Source organism: Ruditapes philippinarum, unplaced genomic scaffold (genome assembly GCF_026571515.1).
Source record: "Ruditapes philippinarum isolate M1 unplaced genomic scaffold, ASM2657151v2 ctg8629_1_1_1_1, whole genome shotgun sequence".
Classification (NCBI taxonomy): Eukaryota; Metazoa; Mollusca; class Bivalvia; order Venerida; family Veneridae; genus Ruditapes; species Ruditapes philippinarum.
Genome location: NW_026857825.1, coordinates 40,758 through 52,392, shown reverse-complemented (window position 1 = coordinate 52,392; position 11,635 = coordinate 40,758).

The following is an 11,635-nucleotide window of genomic DNA, read 5'->3' as shown; positions in this document are numbered from 1 at the left end:
TAATTATAGTACTAATAACAAATAATAATTATTATATTAACTAATAATATAGTATTTTCTTAGAAAACCCCCTGGAAAATAGGTGATCAATAAAACAATAACCCTCTGGCAGCGAAAGGGTTAAGAAAGGACCAACTTTACTTGACCCCCGTAATAAAGTATGCGTTCGAATACATACAGTATCACAGTAGTTTATTCATTCCTCTATTTGAAAAGAGACATAATAATTCATAGATTTTTTAATGAATAATTTTTGTTAAAATATTTTACTCAAGGATGAGCATAGTATCTTTAAGCTATTTCAGTTTATTAAGTGGTAGTTACGCAAAATATAGAGTATTAATTATGGAATTCTTATAATATTAAAGCATGATATGTAACATTATACATATTTACTTTGTTATTGTGAATCCTTTGATTATATAATCAATGATTGATCGAAAAGGGTTGTTTAGATTATTTACGATGATCGATTATGATTTTTTGTTCGATTAAGAAAAATATAATAAACAAGATCAACAAGGGAAAGGTGGCGTTCATGATCCAGCAACAACAGCCAATATAATTTTGGACCCCTAAAATTTAGGCCTGGACCCCTAGTTTTCTAGGCTATCATAGTTACCCTGGTTACCTTTGACTTTCCACAACTGTTTTCCATAAAGTACAAAAGCACCGAAACCATTTTGTGAAGGCATCAAGTGGAGAGCTCTTGGAAAATGTCACTTCATACTCACCCCACTTACCATACCCTTTGGCAGTGACACAATATTCCTCATTATGTATCTCTGCCATTGGGCACAACTCATTGGTAAAAAATGCCCCCCCCCCCATGAAAACCTCTTCCATACCACTAAGACAGCCGATATTTTCTATACCCATTGGACAAATATTACTTTATGACCGCTTGGACAACACATCCATAAAAAATGACCCCCTTGGACAGACAATATTTTCCATAACCCTTGGACAATCATTAATACATGCACCCCCTTGGACAACATATCAATAAAAAGTGACACCCTTGGACAAATTGTCTGAAATACCCCCCTTGGACATCTCTTCCATACCCCTTGGACAGATATTTTCCATACCCCTTGGACAATCATTTATACACGTGCCTTCAACAACTTAATTTTACTTATTAGTAAAAATGACCCCCTTGGACAAATTGTCTAAAATACCCCCTTGGACATCTCTTCCATACCCCTAGGACAGATAATATTTCCCATAACCCTTGGACAAGCATTTATATATGCGCCTTCGACAACTTATCAGTAAAAAAATGACCCCCTTGGACAAATTGTCTAAAATACCCCCCTTGGACATCTCTTCCATACCCCTAGGACAGATAATATTTCCCATAACCCTTGGACAAGCATTTATACATGCGCCTTCCACAAATTATCAGTAAAAAAATGACCCCCTTGGACAAATTGTCTAATTTAATACCCCCCTTGGACATCTCTTCCATACCCCTTGGACAAATAATATTTTCCATACAACCTGTCTTTTTCAAAACAATACCCCCTTGGACAGTGTTATCTGAAATATGACCCACTTGGACCTAATTTTTAAAAACCCCCCCTTGGACAAAAAAATACCTCTTCCATAGGGGGGGTGCGGATAATTTCTGGAATAGCCCAATGTCTCAATAAATCTCATAGCATCTGCAAATAAATTTTATTTGGTGAATAAACACTTAGTAGCCTTTTGATACCATCTCTCGAACGGTACCATCTCTCGACCAAAGTGATAAATTTTATATTTGACAAATCAAATTTATGTTGTGCAGCAAGAGATAGTTTTATAAAGTGACAAGCACTTACATAAATTTGCTTTGTTTTGGCAAAGTTCCATATTTACAGCTTCATTTTGACCATTCTAATAGTAGGATAATGGCAGCCTACTTTCATTTTTCTAAATTGTGTATTTTTGTAAAGTTACCACTTTACTAATGTAGATTTGTGGAATAAGTCAGAACAATAAGAATACTTTATGAACCCTTCTTTCAAGAAAATATGAGCGTAATTTTACTGTATTTTTGATTTGTCTTATGAACTGTCGACGTTGACCTAGTTTCTTGATTTATTGTTTTGTTCAATCAAATATTTAATCTAGGATAAAATCAAACTCAATATGCATTTGATACCATTATCAATGTTGAAAAGGAATAATCAAATTTTGGTTGATATAAGTAAAGCTGCTTGTGATTTGTGAAGCTGTTGTATTTAAAAAGTCAGATGAATACTCCAGGAATGTGACATGACATGAAAATAAATGAAAATGTGTTTGTTTTGTTCTAGGTTACAGTAAAAAATGTAATTAATGCTTATAGTTTCAATATATATTGTCTCCTCTTTCTACAAGTTATTTGTACATTATAAATAACTTGGTTCGATAATTGGTAGCAAGGGTCAGCTTTGTTCTACTAATCAAGCACCCCATTGAGTTCACGGCAGCCATTTTTAAAGGTCATGTTGACAAATTTTAAGTAGGTCAAAACGGACACAATACATGCCTCTACAATCAAGAACTTTACTAAGTTTAAAGAGACTTAACATCCTAAAAATAATTACAAGTGAAATTATTGTTCGAAAGATGGTACAACGAGGCTATTCATGTGTTTAAAATCTTTATATTTGAATACTATTTCCCTTAATTGATTTTACGCAGTTAATTAAAATATGTTATATTCCCAGATTCTGACGTATCGTCTGCTCATATAGTTTGAATTTTACGTATAGATGTTAGTGTTCATCTGTGCTGTTCTGCAGAAATTAGAAACTTTGACAGAAGCAATAGCCACTGGAGAATGTTTCTAATTTCTGTAGAACAGCTACGGATGAATACTAACATACTTAGTGTCAAGCTTTATTTGGCTTCATAAATATTAACTTTATTACGTCATTACGCAGTTCTATGAAGCACTTAAGCGACTATGAGCGGAATCCGATATAGTATCGAATTTGTTCTACTAAAAATCAATGCACAGAATTTTTAAGAAATACAACGTTTTCATTGGATGACAAATAAAGTTGGACTCTAAAGGAAGTTAACTGTTGGAAGTGTTCCTCGAATACATTTATTATTCACAAAATTGTATTTATTAGATGAAAAATGAATTTTATTTTAGTGTGCCAGTTTTTAAATTAAAGATATCGGCATCATCGTGTGTTGCCTTTGCTAGCAGTCACAGAATATGTGAATACTGTGATATCATAGAACTCGTGATATAGGAACCGATTATACTTGCATTTTTGCGGATTACCATGTAGTAACCTCCTCTGAAATCACCCAAAATCTCAGACAATTGAAATAATTTAAAAAATGACATTTCAATTGTATCTTTTGAAATAAATTTTTGACAAACAGTTTTATAAAAATTCACGTATTAAATAGAAGAATAATAGATCCCATTCATGTATGATAATTATATTAGATACAGTGAAAGTTGAGAAAACCGGACGGCTTTCAGACCGAGGGTTTTGTCCGGTTTTTAGCTCGACTATTCGCAGAATAATCGAGCTAATGCAGTCACCCATTTGTCGGCGTCCCTGTGGTTAAGTTTTTGTATGTAAGCTGGTATCTCCATAACTACTGAAGGGAATGGATTGAAACTTCACACACTTGTTCTCTGTGATTATCTAAGATGATTGGCACAAGTCCCATAACTCTGATTTGCTTTTTTTCATAATTATGCCCCTTTTTCGACTTAGAAATTCTTGGTTAAGTTTTTGTATGTAAGCTGGTATCTCCATAACTACTGAAGGGAATGGATTGAAACTTCACACACTTGTTCTCTGTGATTATCTAAGATGATTGGCACAAGTCCCATAACTCTGATTTGCTTTTTTTTATAATTATGCCCCTTTTTCGACTTAGAAATTCTTGGTTAAGTTTTTGTATGTAAGCTGGTATCTCCATAACTACTGAAGGGAATGGATTGAAACTTCACACACTTATTCTCTGTGATTATCTAAGATGATTGGCACAAGTCCCAGAACTCTGATATGCTTTTTTACATAATTATGCCCCTTTTTCGACTTAGAAATTCTTGGTTAAGTTTTTGTATGTAAGCTGGTATCTCCATAACTACTGAAGGGAATGGATTGAAACTTCACACACTTGTTCTCTGTGATTATCTAAGATGATTGCCACAAGTCCCATAACTCTGATTTGCTTTTTTACATAATTATGCCCCTTTTTCGACTTAGAAATTCTTGGTTAAGTTTTTGCATGTAAGCTGGTATCTCCATAACTACTGAAGGGAATGGATTGAAACTTCACACACTTGTTCTCTGTGATTATCTAAGATGATTGGCACAAGTCCCATAACTCTGATTTGCTTTTTAACATAATTATGCCCCTTTTTCGACTTAGAAATTCTTGGTTAAGTTTTTGCGTGTAAGCTGGTATCTCCATAACTACTGAAGGGAATGGATTGAAACTTCACACACTTGGTCTCTGTGATTATCTTAGATGATTGGTACAAGTCCCATAACTCTGATTTGCTTTTTTGCATAATTATCCCCTTTTTCGACTCATGATTTCTTGGTTAAGTTTTTGCATGTAAGCTTGTCTCTCCATAACTACTGAAGGGAATGTATTGAAACTTGAAGAGTTTGTACCTTTTCGGACAATTTTATGTATTCATATAGGTAAGCATTATTATACTCAATGAAACACCCTTGTGACAAATTTTCGAATAGTCGAGCGTTACTGTCCTCCGACAGTTCTTGTTCTCAATGTCCCCTTTAGAATCCTATGTACCTAGCCATGACTTACAACGGATGCTGTATATTTGCATTTTCATGATCATATGTACGTAAATTGCTATGAAAATGATAAATTACAAAGAAACATGTTTTATTTATTTTTGTCACTTTATTGCATCTAAATATAATAGAATTTTGATTTAAAACAAACAGCAGTCATCTCGTAACAATAAAGTCCTATTATATCCGCACATGTTTACATTTGGGTACTGGATAATGATTTAACAAACATAGTTTACTTTGTTTATTTTTTAAAAATGCCCCCCTTCCACTGTAATTATTGCCGATGCCTTATTTAAAGATGTGGCAAAGTTTCACTGTCTTTTTGACGATGGAATTTAGAACTTGGCTCCGATAAATGTCTTTTCCATTGCATCGATAATTTGGGAAATGGATATACAAAAGTAACCCAGTATAAAACTACTCAATTTTTTTATTTATCGCGGGCTTAGCGCAAAACGGTTGTAACTCAATTTAAGCAAATTTTACAGGAGCATGAAAAAACTTTTTAAAACTTTTGTTAATGGATAAAAATGTTTTATTTTAGGAAAATATATACATTTTAGTTAAAGAATTAGAAACAAAATAAGAGAATTCATAAGCTAAAAACTCATTTTCCAGAAGGAATGAACACAAAGTTGTTATACTCAATTAAATAATTCATAAAATATCAATCCACGCTACAAATGCTAGAATTACGCCACATAGATATTCGTTTTTTCCTATTATCATTTTTTATAATTAAACCCTATAGGAAATATTCGTATTTATTAATCCGATATCTATTGTGTCGTTTTTATATTTTGATGCTTTGTTTGGTGCACTTATCTCTTTTATCATGAATTGGAATTGTTCGTATTTGTTCGTTTTTCCGCTAAAGTGGGCGTGACGTTAATTGTAAAATTACGACGTCACGTCCGTTGGTATTATTATTATTTATTTACCTTGAAAAAGGCATACATTTGCCGAAACGTTGGAAAAATAAAAAATAATATTATACGTGTTATTGCTGTGACTTTATTATTTTAAAACAAAATAAGAAAAAAGAAGCAAATTATTTTTGAAAAAAGATATTTGAATAAGTTCAAGTTACAACCGTTTTGCAAATAAAATTTTGATAATTTGTTACATATTTTTTTGTGCAAAAGGGTAGTATCTCAAGTTACAACTGTTTTCCGTACAAATTTTGAGCAAATTTAATTATTTTCTTTGTGCAAAACGGAAGTATCTCAAACTCACATCTTTTTGTGTCGCCTCTACGGAGTAGTGGCGACATATAGGGATCACTTCTCCGTCATCTGTCTGTCCGTCCGTCTGTCTGTCTGTCCGTCTGTCTGTCTGTCCGTCCGTCCGTCCGTCACAAAACTTGTCCGGACTACTGCTCATAAACTACTGGTGCAATTTCATCCAAACTTTACAGGAATGATCAGTACCAAGTCTAGTTGTGCATATTGTCAGCATTTTCCGGTTCAATGATTTTTGTCAGAGTTATGGCCCTTTAATAATTTTTAATTTTAAAGTTTGTCTGGACTACTTCTCTTATACCACTAATGCAATTTCAATGAAACTTTACAGGATTGATCTGTAGCTCAAGTCCTTGCGCATATTGCACGGGTTTTCCGGTTGAATGATTTTTGGCCGAGTTATGGCCCTTTGACAAAAAGGTGTTTTTTTCTGTGTGTTGCCAGATACACAAAAGCTTGTCCGGACTACTCCTCATAAACTACTGGTGCAATTTCATCCAAACTTTACAGGAATGATCAGTACCAAGTCTAGTTGTGCATATTGTCAGCATTTTCCGGTTCAATGATTTTTGTCAGAGTTATGGCCCTTTAATAATTTTTAATTTTAAAGTTTGTCCGGACTACTTCTCTTATACCACTAATGCAATTTCAATGAAACTTTACAGGATTGATCTGTAGCTCAAGTCCTTGCGCATATTGCACGGGTTTTCCGGTTGAATGATTTTTGGCCGAGTTATGGCCCTTTGATAAAAAGGTGTTTTTTTCTTTGTGTTGCCAGATACGCAAAAGCTTGTCCGGACTACTCCTCATAAACTAGTCTACTGGTGCAATTTTATCCAAACTTTACAGGAATGATCAGTACCAAGTCTAGTTGTGCACTGTCCGTCTGTCTGTCACAAAAGTTGTCCCAACATGAATTTGGCCATCATGAGGCGACACATGTGATTACTGATCGCTCTTGTTTATAGGATGTAATAATTGGATAAAATAAAACATTACTTCTAAATCACATAAAATACATGTAGCCATTATAAAATAAGATTATAATATGTGCAAGTCATGTTTAGAATGATAAAAAATAATGAAAGTAAGAATAATCAGTAAAAGTTTGAAGAGAATGAATGTCCTCAATAGAGAATAATATAGCCTATACCACTTTATTTAAAAATATATTAAGGGATAAGCTAAAACTATTTTTTATGGTAATTATAAATTTATATGCTATTCTATAGAATGGTATAAATGCTATCTTAGGCACATGTACATGTATTTCAAAATAAAAAGTAAGGTTAGCCACCCTTTCAGCTGCTGGGCATTTAATCCTTAATACCCCAATTGATATTATTAAATTACGGACTTCAATTTTAGCAAAATAATTCAAAGTCTTTTAGATTTCAAAATGTTTTAAAGGATAATTATGCTGGCTCTGATCTTTACTGGTTGCATGATAGAATGTGTGACACCATTTGCTGTAACATTTGAAAAATATTTTTTTGAAAATATGACAGAGACACCATAACAACTGTGAATACAAGGTCCTCATAATGTGTCTTGACTTAAAGCTACAGTCTCACTGACATCCCTGCAGAGCCCTGGTAGACGTCCGGGGTGATTCGGGGCTCTACCGGGAACAACCGGGGTACATCCGTTACACTGCCGACAACATTTGGGATGATCTGGGAACATCCGGCATTCGACCCTGGATGGAATAAAATATTTTATATCACCAGGGTGGTCCTTGATGATCCGGGAAGTAAAGCTTTGCAGGCTTCATCCTTAGCTCTGCCGGGAATAACCAGGGTTACACAGGGGAAGCACCGTAGCTCTTCCGGCACAAACCGGGGATGATCTGGGGTATGATATAGCCAGTAGAGCTACGGTAGAGCCCCAGAGGATGCCGGCAGAGCCCCGGAGGATGACGATGGAGCTACGGTTGATCCAGGTAGAGCCCCGGCAAAGCCTAGTTCATTTCAAAAGAATCACAACAATTTGCGATGATTGCACTTGTTTGTTTTAAAACCCTTCCAATTTCCCTTCTATCCAGTATGGCATAAGGATTTTTCAGAAAATCATCATGAATTACTGTTCTGGAACAATAGATATTATATTAAATAAAAATTATGTATCAATGTTATTCTTTTCGTGCGTTTAATTTTTTAATCTACCAGGGGTCTGCCTGTATCGACCGGGGAAGCACCTGTATTAACCGTAGCTTCACCTGGGCTCTGCCTGGATGGTCCGGAACGCATCCTGGTTGGTTAGTTGGGAATACCATAGTGTTGCCGGGGTTAATGTGACTGCAACAATAATTTCACCCCGGATTGTCCCGGATCATCCTGGTAACTTACCGGGTTGGTCCTGGGCTCTGCCGGGAGTAAGTGAGACCACAGCTTAAAATTGATGGGTGCTGATAAATCAATTTCTACTTGTTATACCTTTCAATTTCAGTTAAAATATCAATTACATGTACTTTGTCATTCTAGGAAGTTCATAAAATCTTAGAATACCTTTAAATTACATTAGCCCACAGACCAGTTCTCATTAAATTTGCAGAAGTTGTACATTCTATATCCCCAAAAAAATTTTCTTTTACTTCTGGGCATATTTTCGTTTGTAATATTGTCCAACAATATTGTCCTTGATCTTCATTAACTTTCATAAAGGTCATTGAATAAACACTTGTATCAAACGAATATTTTGATAATTATTTGTTATCTTCACATGTCAGTAAGGTGAGGTATATTTGTATAGATTCCGGGCTACTGATCTGAAGGTCTCTGGTTTGATTCCTAACCAACACTGCATTAAGTCACACTTTTTGTGTTTTTGTTTTTTTTATTATAGCAAGAATTGAATTAATTTGAAATTGTTTTAATATATCTACTTTTAGGAGAACTTTTAAGTAGTGTGGTGTTTCCTTTTGTTTTATCAAGATGACTTGTTTTCGTAAGTACTCAGACATACGGATGTTGGACAATTGTAAGTTTTTCTCTAGAACGCATATTTTTCAATGGTTTCTTGGTGACATTATGCAAACGTATATGGTTTAGCGCATACACACTACAGATGTAGTTAATATAAAAGTACACAGATAGTATACACAAAAAAAATGATTTGCACGAGTTAATTTACAGAAGGAGAGAAGGGCAATTTTAAAATTAAAAGAAATAAAGTGGCTGAACCAGGATTTGAACCTACGACTTTATAATGTCTATAATATCTTGAAGCAATGTCTTAATTACTGCTTGCGCTAAGAGGGATTCTTAATTAAGACCATTTAACAACTGGTTATATTATTAGTTATAAAGATTGTTGTCAGGTTATATGGCCCTATATAAACTGCTATTTGAAGGCGGGGTTATATTGCAAACAGCCGTTTATATACCGCCATATTACCTGTCAACAATCTTTATAACGAATTTATAATACAGCAAGCATTATTTTTTAGAGAAAAAATTAAGATGTTTTTATGAATCGACAGCTGCGAGCCGTGTATATAAAACTATATAAACGTCACGATTATCCAATGAAAAGCGACATTACAAACATGCAGTATTATAAACATTCATTAAGATTTTAAAGTAGATCAAAAGTTTACCGAATTTACTGGCTAGGGGGTCAAATGAAGAGTGCATGGTCAATATTGTTGGAAAAAAAAACATACCCCTGTCTGTCTGTTAGTGAACAATTTGTTTATAAAAATAAACTGCTGAATGTCTGTAATGGATTTGCCCTGCTTTGTATTTGGAAAAGTCAATCAAATCAATCAATCAATATACCAGTACTAAAATTGAGCTGTCCACAGTACAGAACCTGAACTGAGTGCACAGGTGATCAGGCTGGCCTGGATCTATACTTGTGACAAGAACTTATCATTTTCTGTTCCAACATGTCAAGGGCTACAGACTTCATAGATTGTCATAACACACTAATTACGGAATTAAAACTGGATGTTTATAATATTTAAACATGGTCCTCTTCAAATTTGGTTGTGATATAGTTTAATATGGACTTCTTTTAGGGAAATTCTACATTGTATGTGGATAGAAGCTTTTAAAAGACTTCATATTATAAACTCTTAAGCTATGTTTTTGCTATTTCCATGTTTCAAGGCAGTGTCATTCTATTGTTCCTTTTTAAGTATGTCATTTGCTTCAATGGTTTGTTTGGGGATTTTAACAATGGTCTTGGTTCCTGCCACTTTGTCCATTCCCTTCTCAGTTTTTCCTCATTGTATTTTAAAGTGTGTCTTTAGTCTGTATAGTTGGAGATTACACCCCCACCTCCCTCCCTTCAATTTGGTCCCATATCCCCTTCGGTTCTTTTATCTTTAATTATACCTTTATGATATACTATAGTAGTTTTCTAAGCCATTCACAATAATAAATTAATAATATGGTTTTTGAGAATGTAAGATGCTTGTGATCAATGTAATAAAATTTATCAAAAAAGTAGCAAAATGTAATCAAAGCACTGGCAGTATTGACTTCCACAAAGAATACTAATTCACTGTAACTGTACTTCTTTCAAAATTGCAAAAGATGAAAAAGATTGTTCAGGTAATTTGCCATGAGTAACTTTCTTGATAAGAACACTAGAATTTAGAAGCTTTTGAGAAATAAAAATAAAAGCATTTCTGAAGCATTATGGGTCTGAGCTAGGTGGCCTTGAGGCTTGACATACTTTCCATGAACAGACTTTGTGCCTGCAACAATTTACTTACTGGCGTTCGCTCCTGCAACAATTTAAGTTTTGCTACTATGAGCATAAACTGAAGATATTCTGAATTAAATCTACATGTACTTGCATTATTTTTCAAAATATGGAAACGTTTGTCTGCCCAGTAAAAATAAGTGTGGCGCTAATTTTCGACCCATAAGGGGCTAAATCTGTCCACCTTGTTATTTTATAAACTGTTTGTGTTTTTGAGGCAGCCTGCTCATCCGCGCAGTCTGATCAGGATCCATGCTGTTCGCTTAAAAACTATAATTAGAAAGAAACTGATAGCGAACAGCATGGATCCTGATCAGACTGCGCGGATGCGCAGGCTGGTCTGGATTCATGCTGGTCGCAAACCCATTATGTTGGTTTTGTCGTAACGCGGCTCATATATTTGAAAGTTATTTCATTTACTTAATATCAAACAATTGCTGATTGTGGCAGTGGATATTTTCATTTATTGGAATTAATTTATAAGATTAAACTATAGTGTAATATACATTTAAGAATTTCATGAAGATAATATAAAATCACAATTTAGTTGGATTTTTTACCAATATTTAAGGTTTATCTAGATATATTTAAACAAAAAATCTTTTCTACTGTCTTTAAATCCTCCTTTTCATGTGATGATTCAAATAAGACAAACAGAATGCTAATTTACTTCCATTGCACTATCATAATTTTCAGCGCAAAAAGGTTGTAACTTGAGATACAACCCTTTTGCGCTGAAAATTAAGAGCAATTTGAGATACAACCTTTTGACAAATATTGATTTAACTTGTTAATTTTCAGAATCCATTTAAAATACTTACAGAGGATATGCATAACCACAAAACACATTGAAAATGTTAAAAATGTTATTTTGTGGAAAAAAGTGAGTTACAACCGTTTTGC